The sequence below is a fragment of the Balaenoptera musculus genome, chromosome 19, assembly GCF_009873245.2.
Source record: "Balaenoptera musculus isolate JJ_BM4_2016_0621 chromosome 19, mBalMus1.pri.v3, whole genome shotgun sequence".
Taxonomy (NCBI): domain Eukaryota; kingdom Metazoa; phylum Chordata; class Mammalia; order Artiodactyla; family Balaenopteridae; genus Balaenoptera; species Balaenoptera musculus.
In genome coordinates this window covers 13,411,488-13,428,402 of record NC_045803.1, presented here as the reverse complement: position 1 = coordinate 13,428,402, position 16,915 = coordinate 13,411,488, and the positions used below count along the sequence as shown (strand labels likewise).

Genomic DNA, 16,915 nt, shown 5'->3' with positions numbered 1-16,915 from the left:
ACTGCCCTCCAAGGGGTGTCATGGCCAAATTCATCATGTTTCCTCTCTTTTGATTCCCTTGGTAATCCCCCCAAACACAAGCTTGTCTCGTCATCTCAGGTTCTCTCATCTCCATCATTCCCTGTGTTGTCTTCTGCTCTACCCGCTCCTGCCTCACTCCATCCTTCCCAAACTCTTCCACTGCAACCCCTGTAAACCTTTCTCTCAATGTTCCCTCCAACTCTTACCTTAACTAAAACAGGACCATTCTCTAAAGATAATCCCACAATCCTAACTGAAGGCTCTTCATCCCCCCCACTTGCCAAACACCTCAAGGTCTGGAGGAGGAGAGAAGTCATCAGGATATGCTGCAGAAACAAATGAACTCAAATCCCAGTGACTCACATAAAGGTAGAGACTCACTCTTGTGCCATGTCCAACATGGGTGGGCTGGGCTCTGCTCCACTTCTTCCTTCGTTAACCTGGGCTGATGGGGCAGCCTCTGAAACACTGCCACCCTCCTGGCAGAGGGAAAAGAGACATGGACAGCCGTGAGCTGGCTCTTGAAGCTTCAGCTTGGTAGAGATGTACATCACTGTGTTCACATTTCACTGGCTAAAGCGAGTCATATGGCCAAGCTTGATATCAAGTGGGTATATTTCAGGAGAGACAGCAAACACTGTGGACAGTAATACAACCTGCCATCCCTTGGCATCCCAAGGCTGTGTCCAGATAGTATTATTCCTTCTCCATACTCTTAAAAAAAAAGATCCTTCTTCCCCTTAACAGACCTCCTAGAGTAACAGCTAGACCTCTTCTCTCCTAGCTCTTCTGTCTCCCTAGAAATCTGAGAGTCACACTTACCTCCTCCTGCTCCCTCACTCCATATCAGGTCCGTTACCACGTGCCAGAGGTTCAAACTCTGTCACTTCTCTCGGTCCCCACAGAAGCTACCCTCCTCCAAGCCACCATCATCTCTCTCCTGTACTACTACAACAGCAAGCTTCCAATCTTGCTCTACAATCCATTCATGATCCAGTAGTCACTTCCCTGCTTAATCCTTCTGTGGTTTCCCATTGGCCTTCAGGGAGAGTCTAAAATCCTTACCCTTTCCCTTTCCCAGATCGCTCTTCCCAGCAGGATTCTGCTTGCTGCCTCAGCCTGGGCCACCGTCCCCGTCACTCCACAGTCCAGCCACATGGGGCTTCCTCAGTGTCATGAATTGATACTTTAACTACTTTAGGGCTTTCACAACCCAGTTCTCTTGAACCTGCAACTCTCTCCTTTCCCACCCCTCCTCATCTTTCAGGTCTCAGCTTCCTCACTGAGGCCTTCAGGTCTAGTTGGTTCTTTCTGTGCCTGGGCTCCCGCAGCACCCCTACTGCCCCTTCTGAAACACTCACTCTTTTTTTTTTAATGATATTGTAGATGTATTTAATGTTTTTTTCTTCAATTTTTTTTTAATTGAAGTATAGTTGATTTACAATGTTGGGCCAATCTCTGCTGTACAGCAAAGTGAATCAGTTATACATTTATATACATTCTTTTTTATATTCTCTTCCATTATGGTTTATCACAGGATAGTGAATCGAGTTCCCTGTGCTATACAGTAGGACCTTGTTGTTTAACCATTCTAAAGGTAATAGTTTGCACCTACCAACCCCAAACTCCCAGTCCATCCCTCTCCCTCCCCCCATCCCCCTTGGCAACCACAAGTCTGTTCTCTATGTCTATGAGTCTGCTTCTGTTCTGGATCAATAGATGGGTTCATTTGTGCCATATTTGAGATTCCACATAGAAGTGATGTCATATGGTATTTGTCTTTCTCTTTCTGACATACTTCACTTAGTATGATGATCTCTAGTTGCATTGCATCCAGGTTGCTGCAAATGCCATTATTCTGTTCTTTTTTATGGCTGAGTAATATTCCATTGTATATATGTACCACATCCATTCATCTGTTGATGGACATCATATTTATGTCAGAGAATGTTTTGCCTATGCTCTCTTCTGGGAGTTTTATGGTGTCATGTCTCATGTTTAAGTCTTTAAGCCATTTTGTGAAACACTCACTCTTGTGAGAGCTTGCTCTCCCAGATTTGGAGCTGTGTGAAGGCAGAGACTGTCTCCTCGGCTGCTATATGCCCAATACATTGATTGTGCTCAGGAAATATTTTTCCAGTGAGAGAATGAATTTGTCATACATGAAGTCTAGGGGAGGGAATTAATAAAGGTGAATAGATGCAATTATTTATGATTGAATGAGCCTCCCAAGTTAATCAAGAGAGGCAAAAGGGGGTTGGGATGCTTGCGCCACCTCTGAATCACTTAGTCCTAAACTCACCGGACATCATTCCCTTCCTGCGTTTCCCCCTGTGTTTCTAGACCTCATAAAATGCCTTCCTCACCCACACCTATTCAGAGAATCTGGTTTCGGGCCTGAGAGAGTGCTTCTGTCCCTCTTCCCCCTCCCTACCTCCTGCTGTTCTCACCTCTCCCTCAGTCCTCCTCAGCACCTCCCACAGGTCCTCTACACCAAGTCAGCTGGAAAGTCTGGAGCGTCACCAAGATGTTGCCTGTCCTCAGATTCATTCCTGAGCAGCAGGACCCTGAAAAAAGAAACATGATACATGAGTGAGACACATCCTAGGCCTGGGCTTGTTAAGTCTGTCTGCCAAACCAGGCTGTGCAATGGGTGTGATGGCAACAGCTTTGGAAAGGCCCCGGTGTCAAATCATAGTTCCTCCTTCTACGCTACTAAGATGGTGTCTGAAATTATAGCATCGGAGACAGTATTAGTCTGCTGGGGCTGCCATAACAAAGTACCACAGACTGGGTGGCTTAAACAACAACAGAAATTTATTTCTCACAGTTCTGGAGACTAGATGCCCAAGATCAAGGTGTGGGCAGATTTGGCTTCTTCTGAGGCCTCTCTCCTTGGCTTGCAGATGACTGCCTTCTTTCCCCTGTGCACACACATCCCTGGTGTCTCTTTGGTTTTTTTGTTTTGTTTTGTTAAATATTTTATTTATTTATTTATTTATTTGGCTGCGCCCGATCTTAGTGGTGGCACGTGGGATCTTTTAGTTGCTGCATGCAGAATCTTTAGTTGCGGCATGTGGGGTCTTTAGTTGTGGCATGCAAACTCTTAGTTGCAACATGTGGGATCTAGCTCCCTGATCAGGGATCGAACCCAGGCCCCCTGCATTGGGAGCACAGAGTCTTAGCCACTGGACCACCAGGGAACTCCCTCTGGTGTCTCTTTGTGTGTTCAATTTTCCTCTTCTTATAAGGACACCAGTCACGATTAGATTAGGACCCACCCTAATGGCCTCATTTCCACTTAACCTCTTTTCTTTTTTTTCAGTGTTTTAAGATTTTTAAATTTAATTTGAAATGAAATACAATTATTCATTCAACAAATTGGAAAATATTAAAACAACTGACATTATCTAGAGTGGGGAAAGAAATAAGAAAGTTTTATACACTGCTGGCGTGACAGTAAATCATCACAGCCTTTTAGGAAAGGTATTTCATGTTAAAATTTTTTAAAAAGGGGGCATAAAGCTGTGACAGAAGTGTTACCTTGAGGAATCCATACTACAGGAACGAAGGGATTAGTAGCTAAGGATATGCTTCAGTAGCTAAAGATATGTTGTATATAACAGCACTAGAAGGCAATCACAACAAAACCAATCTGAATTGGAGACCATCTGAACGTCTGTTAACAGGGAAGTGATTGACTGAATTATGGTATTTCCAATTCTATGGCTCATCCATTCACTCACCATATATATTTTTCGAGGCAGGCATTGTTCTAGCATATGCCAGGCATTGTTCTAGATACTGGGGGTAAGGAAGTGAATAATACAGATTTGACCCCTTTATGATGAAGCTTAGTGTTTGTGTGTGTGTGTGTGTGTGTGCACATGTGTGTGGGTGTGTGTGGGTGTGTATAGCAAGGGAGAGACAAAAATGATAAATGATAATAATAATAACAACAGCAACAATAAAACAAGTCAGTTAACCTTTAGAATAATTGCCTGTTTCTAGAGGCAGGTACCTTGGGTTTTTCACTGAAAAAATTACATCCAGATTTTTATTCTGCTTTGAAATCTTTGTGTCCTGATTAGTTGCTCCTGGTGTGTCCTCTCATTGTATTTTAGAAATTTTTAGTAGCACTTATCCTACTTTATTTTTATGTTTTTTAAGTGAAACTTCAGACTTTATCTGGATTTCCCTAGTTTTTCCACCAATGTTCTTTTTCTTTTCCAGGATCCCAAGCAGGATGCCACATTGCATCTATTTTTATTTTTCCTAGCTTTATTGACATATAACAATTGTATAAGTTTAAGGTGTATGATGTAATGATTCGATACATGCATATAGTATGAAATGATTACCACAATTAGGTTCGTTAGCATCTCTGTCACCTCACATAATTACCATTTTTTTGTTGTCCACTTAACCTCTTTAGAGGCCCTATCTCCACATACAGTCATTTTGAGGTACTGAGGATTAGGGCTTCAACATATGAGTTTTGGGGTAGGGGTGGGGGAAGACACAATTCAGCCCATAAGAGACATTCCTTAGTTTTAGGATATTAACAGTCCTTCAGTGTTCTCTGAATAAGAGAACTATCAAATTAATGAGTAATTGAGTTTGCTGTCCATGAAAGCTAGGGACAGGATATAATTAATTTAAAAATGAATAGGTACAGTTAATTGTATGTAAACGAGCTCTCTGATTCAAGGAGAGCAGGGGAGGCCTGGGGGTCCATACACTTCCTCTTGGTTGGGCCATTCTTGAAGGAGAGACAGTGTGCCTTAAGTATATCCTTGCAGACCAAAACCAAGAAACATGAATCCAGAGAAGTAAAGAGAGCTCTAGACTCAGCACTTTTCCTGGGGTTAACTGCATAAAGCCTGGGTGTTAATGAACCATTTTCACAGGAGAAAAATCCTGGGACTTAAGCAGAGTGAGAGGAAAGATCAGAGACCTATATAAAAAATTCTAGAACCTGAGGGCAAACCTTCAGTTGGTACTTTTTTAAAAAGCTCTCCATCTGAAAAAGATGGTGGGAATATATGTTTGTCTCTGCCTTTATGATGAGTAAATCAAGAGAAAAAGATTTCCCCTGAGAATTCCTAACAGTAAGTCCATATTCCTGTGGGTTTAAAGCCTAAATTTGTACTATCTGTGTAACCTGAAAGACCTCCAGACAAAATTTTAGAGTGGTCCCAAATTGGCTATTCCCACAGGTACACGGCATAAGCAAACACTAACTCTACCCAGGGAAATGCATTTTAAACCCAGGCTTTAAAGAATTTCCACAGATAAAATCCCAAGGAACATGAGTTCCACAAACCACACAAGCAGAAGCAATAAACCTCAGAACCATATTCAGAGTTGGTATAAATACTGAAATTATAAGGTACTGAATATAAAATAAATAAATATTTAAAGAGATTGAAGACGGCATTTAAAAAATACTGAAGGAAAAACAGAGTATGAAGCAAGATTGGCAAGGAAGATTTGAACAAGAAAAACTAGAAATTACATATATGAAAAATTTTAAACCCAGTGGACATATTAAACAGATTATATCACAGCTGAAAGGAGAAGAAACTAGAACACATATGTACTTGAAGAAATTACACAGGGACTTCCCTGGTGGCGCAGTGGTTAAGAATCTGCCTGCCAATGCAGGGGACATGGGTTCGAGCCCTGGTCCGGGAAGATCCCACATGCCACGGAGCAACTAAGCCCATGCACCACAACTACTGAGCCCATGTGCCACAGCTACTGAAGCCCACAGGCCTAGAGCCTGTGCTCCGCAACAAGAAAAGCCACCGCAATGAGAAGCCCACGCACCGCAACAAAGAGTAGCCCCTGCTCGCCACAACTAGAGAAAGCCCTCACGCAGCAACGAAGACCCATTACAGCCAAAAATAAAAAAAAGAAAGAAATTACACAGAGCATAGCACAGGGAGAAAAAAGGATGGACATTATAAACAATGGGTTAAGAAATATGGAACAGAGTGGGAAGGTCCAACGTACATCTAATTCATGGTTTTAAATATTTATTTATTTATTTATTTGGTTGCACTGGGTCTTAGTTGCGGCTCACCGGCTCCTAAGTTGCAGCTCACTGGCTCCTTAGTTGTGGCATGTGAACTCTTAGTTGTGGCATGCATGTGGGATCTAGTTCCCTGACCAGGGATCGAATCCAGGCCCCCTGCATTGGGAGCGCTGAGTCTTAACAACAGTGCCAACCAGCGAAGCCCCTAATTCGTGGTTTAAAAAAAAAAAAAGATAATAGAAGGGAGAGAAGCATATATGAAGAGATCATATCTGGGAATTTTTCAGAATTGATGAAAGATTCTTCCTCAAATTCAGGAAACCCAATGAATCCCAGGCAGAACATATTTTAAAACATCCATGCTAGATATATAGTAAACTTTAGCACACTAAAGAGAAAATAATTAGAAAAGCCAAAGCATTACTTTTTATTTTTCAACAGCAATAATGGAAGCCAGAAGATAGTGGAATGAGATCCTCAAAGTGCTAAAATAAAATAACTGTCACACTAGAATTGTTTGTCCAGCAGAATGTCTTTCAAGAACAAAAATAAAATTATTGTTTAGACAAACCAAAAACTAGGAATTGATTCCCAAGACACCCTCTTCAAAAGAACTTCTAAGAGATATACTTCAGGAAGAATAAAACTAATCCTAGAATGAAGGTCTGAAATACAAGAAGGAATGATAAGAAAACAAAAAATAAACAAAAAAAGGTAAACATATCAAAAATATCAAAACTCTATCAAAAGTACAGTAACAATGTCAAATTTAGGTGTTTAAAAAAGAACTAAAATCTTGAAAAACATAAATGGAGAGGATTTTGTTGAATACACATGATGATATTTTTAGAGTAAACACTAAAAGAACAGAAAGTAAGTGTAAAACTTCCAACATAGCATAGAGGGGAAAATGGAAATGTTGGGAGGAGACTCAATCCAAATGAATGCCGTAAGGAGAATAATAGAAAAATGCAAAACAGGAATGGATACTATGACTGGAGGAATTCTGTATCTCCCCTGTTTGGAGAGCAGATGAGAGCATCTTTGTTCAAGATTAGGTGAAACATGATGTTTTATGGTTCTTAAATGGAAGTTCAAATATGTGTAGAAAGATATGTATGGATGCTGAGTGGTCAAAAGGGTGGGTGAACTGTGTTGGTGATTAGTCCATTGTTTCTTAACCCAAACCCACCCTTTGGCACTCTGCTTTGTGGCTCTGAGGCCACCAGCTCCCTACTTGGTTCTGCTGAGAGGAAGCACAAGAAAGACAAAAGGCTGGAAGGAGAAAGTTCGTGCTTCTTCCTGTTTTGCTTCCCTTTCCTGTTAGCATCACCCCAGCAGTGGTTCTTCCCCCTGATGGCAGCAGCTGACTCCTGTCTTTTCCATACTCTCAGTCTCATTTTTCTCTTTCTGACATACAAAGACCAGCCATCCCCTTGTCAGAGGCCTGGGTTCCAGCTCTACCGGAGTATTCCTTCAACCTTCTAGATTCTAATAACCCTATCATGATTTTAATAACTCTATTATGTTTACATAATAGTAAACAACTAGAAACCTATTCCCTTTGTTGCCCCAGTCCTAGGGGGGTGAAAGCTGATTTCTGCATCTATTATCTCTGGTTAATACAATATCCCCATTTTGTCATCTCAACATCTATTTCACTAACTCAACCAATTCCTTTTATTAAATTCTCTCTGTTAACGTAACTGGTTCACTTTCTGTTTTTAGTACTCTGTCTCCTGTAGCCATATGACTAATTTTTGGCCAGTGGGATATAAGCAGAAGTAAGGTGGGCAACTTCTGTGTCATGTCCTTAAAATGAAGCTAATTGTTCCATACTTCTTCATTCTGTCTTCTCACAGAGGGGAACACAGATTTGGTGACCCTAAGGTGGCTTCAGCCGTGTGAGTCAGGATGATGCTCAAAGCAGGGCAATAAGAAAGTTGGGACCTGATGACCTCTTGGGGCGGGGCCACCTACCTACTCTGGGATGTTTTGTGAAATAAATAAATGTCTTCTGAGGCATTGCATTCTGGACTCTCTTTATTATACCATAGTTATCCATCCTAGTGTAGATGGCTCTAAAAAACAAAAATATAGAAGCCTGGAAACTTAAATAATATAATATGAATAACTATTGAGTTAAAAAATAGAACATAAAAGAAATAAATCCTTATAACTGAATGGCAACAAAAGCACTACCAAAGCAATGATTCAAGGGTAATCTATTGCTTTGAATATTTCTTATCTAAAGATTGAAAACAAATGAAGGAAGCCTCATTTTAGGAACTTAAATATGAAACAACAGAGAAAAATCCAAAAAAAAACAAGAAGAAAAAAATTTAAAGGCAGAAATTGACAAAGTAGAAAAATAGAGAAGATCAACAAAAACCGAAACTTGGCAACTTGAAATTCTAATAAGATAGAAATGCTTCAAGCAAGACTGATAGAAAAAAAGAAACATGCAAATAAAAAACAAAATGCATAACTAAAAAGGGGGGAAACTATAGATATTCTTAAATGATAAAATAAATTTTTGAACTACATAAACCAATACACTTGAAAACTGACAAAATGGACAAATTTCCACAAGAATAGAAAATGCCAATACTGAAACAAGAAACAGTAAACTTTGAAAAGACCAACAATTAAAGAACCTGAAATTTTAGTTAAAAGAAGCCCCAGAAGGTTTAACAGGGGAATTCTACCAAGCTTTCAAGTAACAAGTAACACCTGCTGTATACAAATTATTACAGGGAGAAAAAGAAGAGAAATTCATTTTACGAAGCTGGTATATCCTTGATTCCTAAACTGAATAGGGACAATTTAGGAAAAGAATATTAGAGGCCCATTTTACTAAGTGTAAATACAATTCCTAAATAAAATATTAGATAAGCAAATACAATAATGTGTGAAAAATAAAAATAAAACATAATTGAGTAGGTTTTAATAAACATCAGAAAGTTAACAATGTAATGCACTACATTATGCAATAAAGGAGGAAAGTAATATGGTCACCTCCATGGATTGAAAAAAACATTTAATGAAGTTCAACATCTATTTATGATAAAAGCTCTCAGAAAACTAGGGATAGAAAGGAACTTCCATAATTTGTTAAGGACTATCTACTAAAAATCTACCACACACCACACAATTAAGACAGAATCTTGGGCTTCCCTGGCGGCGCAGTGGTTAAGAATCCGCCTGCCAATGCAGGGGACACAGGTTCGAGCCCTGGTACGGGAAGATCCCACATGCCGCGGAGCAACTAAGCCCATGCACCACAACTACTGAGCCTGCGCTCTAGAGCCTGCGAGCCACGACTACAGAGTCCATGCGCCACAACTATTGAGCCCGCATGCCACAACTATTGAAGCCCGTGCGCCTAGAGCCTGTGCTCTGCAACAAGAGAAGCCACCACAATGAGAAGCCCGTGCACCGCAAGGAAGAGTAGCCCCGCTCACCGCAACTAGAGAAAAGCCCGTGCGCAGCAACAAAGACCCAACGCAGCCAAAAATAAATGAATTAATTAAATTAAAAAAAAAAAAAGACGGAAACTTAAGCTCATTCCCTTTAAGATCAGGAAGAACACAATCACTACTACTGTTCACTCCTAGGGGTCCTGGCCATTGCAATAAGACATTATAAATATGTATATAAGGAATGGGAGGGAGGATGACAAAATTGTCATTATTTGGATGTGATTTGGTATTCCATACAGAAACTCGAAGCCATTAAAACCGTAAGTCAGCAAATTGGCCAAATATAATATCAAACTGGAAAAATGAATAACATTCCTCTACATAATAGTAAATAACTAGAAACTCTAACAAAAAATAAGATTCCATTCAGAATAGTGACAAAAGTTTAAAAGTAATCTAGGAATTCACCTGTCAATCCACAAGATGTTTATGAAGAAAAAAAGTTTAGGGAATTCCCTGGTGGTCCAGCGGTTAAGACTCCGCACTTTCACTGCCAAGGGGCCAGGGTTCGATCCCTGGTTGGGGAACTAAGATCCCACAAGCCACATGGCGTGGCCGAAAAAAAAAAGAATTTAATGTTATTAAAGGAAACAAAAGAAATCTAGCAAATGGGGAGATGAACCATGTTCATGAATGTAACAATTTAATGTTATTAAGATGTTTCTTCTACCTAAATCAAGCTATAAATTCAATGCAAGCCCAAATTCCAGAAAGATTTTTTTTAGAAGCACAATAAATGGATTCAAAATTGCATGTGGAAGAATCATAACTCACAAATAGATAAGAGTGGCTCCAAAAAAGAGGAATTTTCTGTATCAGATAAGATACACCCAAAAGCCAGAGTTAAAAAAAAGAAGACAAAAGTGGAATGGCACATAAGCAGACAAACTGATCAAAGCAACAGAATAGAGAGGAAAGAAAGAGACGTGTATATAAAAAACCTTGAGATATTTCAGAATAACCATCCTAATCAGAAGGGAAAAGATGGATTGTTAAAGGATGGTATTGGGAAAACTGGTTCCTTATAAGGAGAAAAGAAAAGTTGGTTCCCTACCTCTCACCATAATACGAAGGTCAAATAAATGGATTAGAGACCTAAATATGAAAGATGAATCTATAAAGCTAGTATATTCATTTCATAGGGCTGCCAGAACAAGGTACCACAAACTGCATGGCTTAACACAACAGAAACGTACTGTCTCACAGTTCTGGAGGCTACCAGTCCAAAATCAAGGCATCAGTGGGGCCATGAATCCTTCCTTGCCTCTTCTTAGCTTTTGGTGGTTTGCTGGTAATCTTTGGAGTTCCTCAGCTTGCAGCTGCACTGCATAACTCCAATCTCAGCCTTCCTCATCACATGGCATTCTCCCTCTCTGTGTTTGTCTTCAAGTGACTGTCTTCTTGTAAGGACATCAGTCATATTGGATTAGGGGCCCATCCTATGCCAGTATGACCTCATCTTAATTTAACTAATTACATCTGCAACTACTCTGCTTCCAAATAAGAGCACATTCTGGAGTATGGGGAGGTTAGGATTTCAACGTATCTGTTTTTAAGAGAAACAGTTCAACCCAGAACAGCTAGTAGAAAAATGTATAATATTTTTATGACTTTGGAGCAAATAAAGATGTTTAAACCAAGAAAATATAAACTATATAATGAGATGAATTTGACTATATTAAGACTAAAGATTTCTTCCAAAGACATGATTGAAAAAGTTCACTAATAAGTGACAAACCGGGAGAAGACATTTTCAGCTTCAAAATAAATATGATTAATATCCAGAATATACAATAAAATCCTGCAAATATTTAAGAGTAGGAATCCCAATATAAAAATGGAGGGACTTCCTTGGCAGTCCGGTGGTTAAGACTCCATGCTCCCAATGCAGGGGGCACGGGTTCGATCCCTGGTCGGGGAAGATCCCACATGCCATGTGGCATGCCCAAAAAAAAAAGAAAAAGGGGGCAAAAGATATGAACAGGCAATTAACATAAAAGGAATCTAACTAGCTAACAAGTCTGAAGAGACGCTCAACCTCCCTCAAAATCAGTTAGAAAATTACAACATATTTTAAATTCATCAGAGTGGTCAAAATTAAAAGGTCAGAGAGGAACTAGTATTAATAAAGACATATAGAATTTGGAACTACCATGCACCTTTGGTTAGCATAATTCAGTATGTATATCCTATGATCTAGCAATCCCAATTTTGGTATATAATCCAGAGAAACTCTCACACAAGTCCCAAAGGATACAAGTACAAGATTGTTGATTGAAGTATTGTTTGTAGTAGCAAAGAATTCAAGGCAATGTAGGTCTTCTTCATTAGTAGGTGAATAATTAAGGATGGTGAACTAATAAATTGGAGTGCTATGCAGCAAACAGACACAATTAACTAGATATACAAACAACGTGGACTGCTCTTAAAACAATATTGAGCAAAAAATGTAAAAATAGAAATTTACTTAGTATAATTTTTGTAAATTAAAAACATGTACATATAGAAAGCACTATACATGTTTTAGAAATATAGACATATCCAAGAACCATAAATTAAACATAAATCAGAAAGTGTGTCTTTGAGGTGGAGGAAGAAATGAAAGTGGGAATGGGGATATGGAGAAAAAATAATATAAGAGGATAGCTTTACACAAACTATTGCTGTAGTGTGTCAGAAATGAAGCAGTATGGTAAAATCAACCCACAGAAAAAGAAAAAAAAAGAAGAATGAATGAAAGAGAACAGAAGTACCAAGGAAATGTTAAGAAAAAAGACACATTAAAAGCAAAAATCATTAGGAAGGACAACAAAGGATATTTCATATTGATAAAAGGAATACTTCACTGATGTCATGTTAATATCATAAACCCTTATGCATCTAACAACATAACTTCAAAATATATAAAGCAAAAACTGATACAGCTAAAAGGAGAAATGAACATATCCTCACTCATAATGGGAGACTTTATTACACCTTCCAGAAGCCAATAGATCAAACAGGAAAAAAAAAAGGTAAGGATATAATAGTTAAGAATTAGATCATTAATAAACTTGTATAGTCAGACCTCTTATCCCAACGACAAGAATGTACATCCTTTAAAAACAGCACACTTCCAAAACAAAACAAAAAAATGCCGCATACTAGGTCATAAAGGAAATCTCAACAAATTCCTAAGAATTTATGTCATTTGAAATACATTCATTAAATAAAATTAGAAATCAACTACAAAAGATAATCAAGGAAAAATCCATATACCTAGATATTAAAAACCACATTTCTAAATAATTTGGGGGTTAAGGGGAATTGAAATTACACTTTTTTTTGGAACTGAATGACAATGAAAGCATTACAAATCAAAACCTGGGGTATACATAATAACAAAATAAATACTAAAATGGAAAAAAATGAGTCAACAATTAAGGCAGAAATTAATGAAATAAAATACCCCCCCTCAAAACAAATAAGTAGAAGAGATCATCAATAGAACAAAAAGCTGGGAGGTTTTTTTTGTTTGTTTGTTTGTTTGTTTTTAAAGATTTATTTATTGATTTATTGATTGATTGATTGCTATGTTGGGTCTTCGTTTCTGTGCTAGGGCTTTCTCTAGTTGCGGCGAGCGGGGGCCACTCTTCATCGCGGTGCGCGGGCCTCTCACTGTCGCGGCCTCTCTTGTTGCAGCGCACAGGCTCCAGACGCGCAGGCTCAGTAGTTGTGGCTCACGGGCCTAGTTGCTCCGTGGCATGTGGGATCTTCCCAGACCAGGCCTCGAACCCGTGTTCCCTGCATTAGCAGGCAGATTCTCAACCACTGCGCCACCAGGGAAGCCCAAGCTGGGAGTTTTTTAAAGACCAATAAAACTTTAAATTTTTGGCAAATTTGATCCAGAAAAATAAGAGAAGGAACAAATAAATATCAGGAAAGCCAAAAGAAATATAACTTCAGATCCATAGGATTCATAAGAATATGTATAAAGTTATACCAATGAATCTGAAATTCTAGATAAAATAGATATTGTTCTAGGCAAATATAAATTACAAAAATTTATCTCAGGAGAAAGTAATAAATCTGAATAAACCAATATCCACAGAAGAGGTTGAAATTATAACCAAAGACCTGCCAAAAAGGCACCAAGCATGGATGATCTTACAGTCAAATTCTACCAAATGTTCAAAGAACAGATAACTCCAATATATCACAAACCATTCCAGACTGCAGGAAAAGGTAGGTGGTTCCCCCAAATCGTAGAACAGAGCTAGCATTTCCCTTATGTCATAACTGGGCAAGGACAGCACGAGAAAGAAAACCATGAGTCAGTCAATTCCATTCATGAAAACAAATGCACAACCACCCTAAAGAAAATGTTATTAAATCAAATCCAGCAATAGTGAAACAGAGGAGGATGGTTTATCATTAACAGATTAAGGCAGAAAAGTCATCTGATCATATCAACAAATGCATAGAAAGCATTTGATAAAAGTCAATGCCTGCTTTTAAAAAAAATAAACTTCTCAGCAAATTACGAATAAAATTTAGAAATCTACTGAAAACATCATACTTAATGATGAAACCTTAGGGGCATTCCTTTAAAAAGTCTAGAACAAGACAAGGATTGTCCATTATCACCACTGTCATTCAACATTGCATTGGAACCCTCAGCCAAAGGGGGAGGGGTGAGAAATGAGTTATAAAGATTGGAAAAACTAAACCGTCTTTTTTTTCTCTGGACACCAGGGTCATCTAACTAGAACAGTATAGAGAATTATCTGTCAAGCTATTCTAGAACAAGTAAGAGTGAGTTCAACAAGGTAGCCAGATCCAAGCTCAGCATTAAAAACAGCAGTAACTGATTAGGAAAAAATAACAAAATCCCGGCCACAAGTAAATAAGTAAAAACAGTAAAAATCCAGTGAGTGAACCAAAGAAAGCCATATAAGATATCCCAGGAAAAAAATATACCTGTCCAAGAATAGAAGACTCAATATTACAAAGTCATAGTCTCCCCAAATTAATAATTTATTCATTATAACCCCAATCAAAATCCAAAGGACTTTTTTATGGATTTGACAAATGCCACTCCACTCTCCATTTCCATTACAGAGCCTACCAGGTTTAGAACCAAGCCAGGTCCCTCTCCTCACCCAAGTCTAGGCATCTGCTTGGAGATCACCTGTTCTGCTGCCCACCTTCTTTGACTTGAATCACCCCATAAACAATTGGTAAACAGAGTAACGATGTCAGCATATCACAGTCATGTTGGTTAATATGCAATTTTCTCTAGGAAGTTAACATTTTGAAGCAATCAAGGGCAAGGTTTCTCACAGGCAAAGAGGAAGCCTTAGTGATAAAAGAAGATCTTAAGGGGAAAAGCTGCAACTCTATAGAAATGTCTTCCTTTAGATCCACCGTGGATCGTTTAGTGATTTCAAAGACCATAATGCTTGCTACAATGGTATGGTATGTGGCAAAGCTGTGAAAGCAGATGAAGAAACTGCAACGATATTTTCCCACATTAAAATAACAGATTAATGAAGAAGACTACACCTTGGATCAGATTTTTAATTTTGAAGAAAATGGTTTCCATTAGAAGTTAATTATCTCCAGCCCGCATCTCCGTGAAGGAAGTACAAGCCCCAGCCTTTAAGACTGCAAAGAAGGCACTTAAAGTATTGATTGCTAAGCGCAAATACCCCGTGTATATTTAACTGTGCTAGTATTTCTATTAGAATTGTTATTGGGACTTCCCTGGTGGCGCCGTGGATAAGACTCTGTGCTCCCAATGCTGGGGGCCTGGGTTCCATCCCTGATCAGGGAACTAGATCCCCCATGCATGCCTTAACTAAGGAGCCCACGTGTGGCAACTAAGACCAGGTGCAACTAAACAAATATTAAAAAATAAAATAAGTAAACGTTATTGGTTTTGTAGCACTCTGATTATTAAGTTGCATACGTTTTGAGCAATCTGTCCCTAATTCTATTTTTCCCATAAAGCCTTGTCATTTTTAGTGCACTGTTTTGCAGAACTACAGGTTTTTCAGGAAAGCATGTGTCAGGTTATAGCAGAAACGCCTGTACTCAGAATGCAGTGGGGCCTCTCTTCCAACAAGCATTCTTGAGAGGTCCAGAGTTTCCCTCACAGGAGAGCAGGTACCCACTTCCCTCTGAGGCGGAACAACTTCCCAGGATACTGTGGGGCAGTTCTCTGGAGTTTGGGCACCAGAGCCCATCAAAGTTCCCCTCTTCTCTCCTCCCGCCAGACCCCCAGACCACTAAGGAGAGGCTAAGTGAAAAGACCCAGAATTTTGCTGCTTACAAGCTTACAGATCTTGAGCAAGTCATCGAAACTCTGCAGGACTCAGTTTCCTTACTCTTTAAATGGGAAGGCAGTGTTTTTAAAAATCATGATTGTCGTGGTGGTGGTTGTTTTTAATTTTAAAATATGCTTTTGAGGGGCTTTCCTGTCGGTCGAGTGGTTAAGACTCTGAGCTTCCACTGCAGGGGACACCGGTTCCATCCCTGGTTGGGGAACTAAGATCTGCCGCACGGTGCGGCCAAAGAGAGAGAGAGAGAGAGAGAGAAATATATGCCTTTGATTGTTGCTTTGCCATTTATAGTGTGACCTTGGACAAGTGACTTTATTTCTCTATGCGTCATCTGTAAACTAGGGGCTTTGCGAGGATTTAATGCTACCATGTATGCAAAGCACTCAGCATAAGATGCCCGTTAAGCCCCAGAAAACTGAAATTCCCATTACGGAAGGCGGGGATTCTCGAGTTCTGACTGCAGAGGCAGAGGAACCCAGGGCTGGTGGGGAAAGCAGATGTGGCTGTGATTTCCCCAGGGACACCATAAACATCCTCCCAGCCCCGTCTTCCCCCAGAGGCCTCACCATCAGCCTGACGCCCCAGCTTGCTGGAGCCACCAAGCAGCTCTCCCTTGCCCGCGGTTGCGGGGCTGCCCTGCCCCACAGCGCCAGTTCGCGAACGGACTACACTTCCCGGCGTGCACCTCGGGTCGGGGCCCCGAGGGGCAGTCCAGCTGCGGGGACCTAGTCCTGGCCTGCGTTAGAGGCTTCGGGCAGTAACCACCGTTCACGCAGCTGCTACTTTTCGCTTTGCGAAGCGCGTCAGTCACCGTCAACCCCACCTTGGGCCGCGGCCCCCGCAGGGTCTGTGAGGAGTGCTCGGCCCTCTCCTCCTCTCCTCCTCCAGGCGTCCGGCCCACGGCGTCCCAGGGAGGGTCTGAGGCCAGGCTCATCTTCCCGGGAGAATTACTTCGCCCACGCGCAGTCCTCACTTCGCCCCGAGGCCCGCAGCCGGGCTCTGGAGGCTGGGGGACTGGGGACCGACCAGGAAGTCGCGCTGCCGGAGAC

At 40.2% G+C, this 16,915-nt stretch overlaps 1 long non-coding RNA gene across 1 annotated transcript; it reads right to left on the bottom strand.

The window, feature by feature from the left end:
* Positions 1–408: 408 nt before the first annotated feature.
* On the bottom strand, positions 409–16,883 carry LOC118885938. The gene is made up of 3 exons (XR_005017589.1): positions 16,690–16,883; positions 2,472–2,588; positions 409–500 (listed from the first exon to the last, which is right to left on the bottom strand). It is a non-coding gene; the product is annotated as an uncharacterized LOC118885938 (long non-coding RNA).
* Positions 16,884–16,915: the final 32 nt, after the last annotated feature.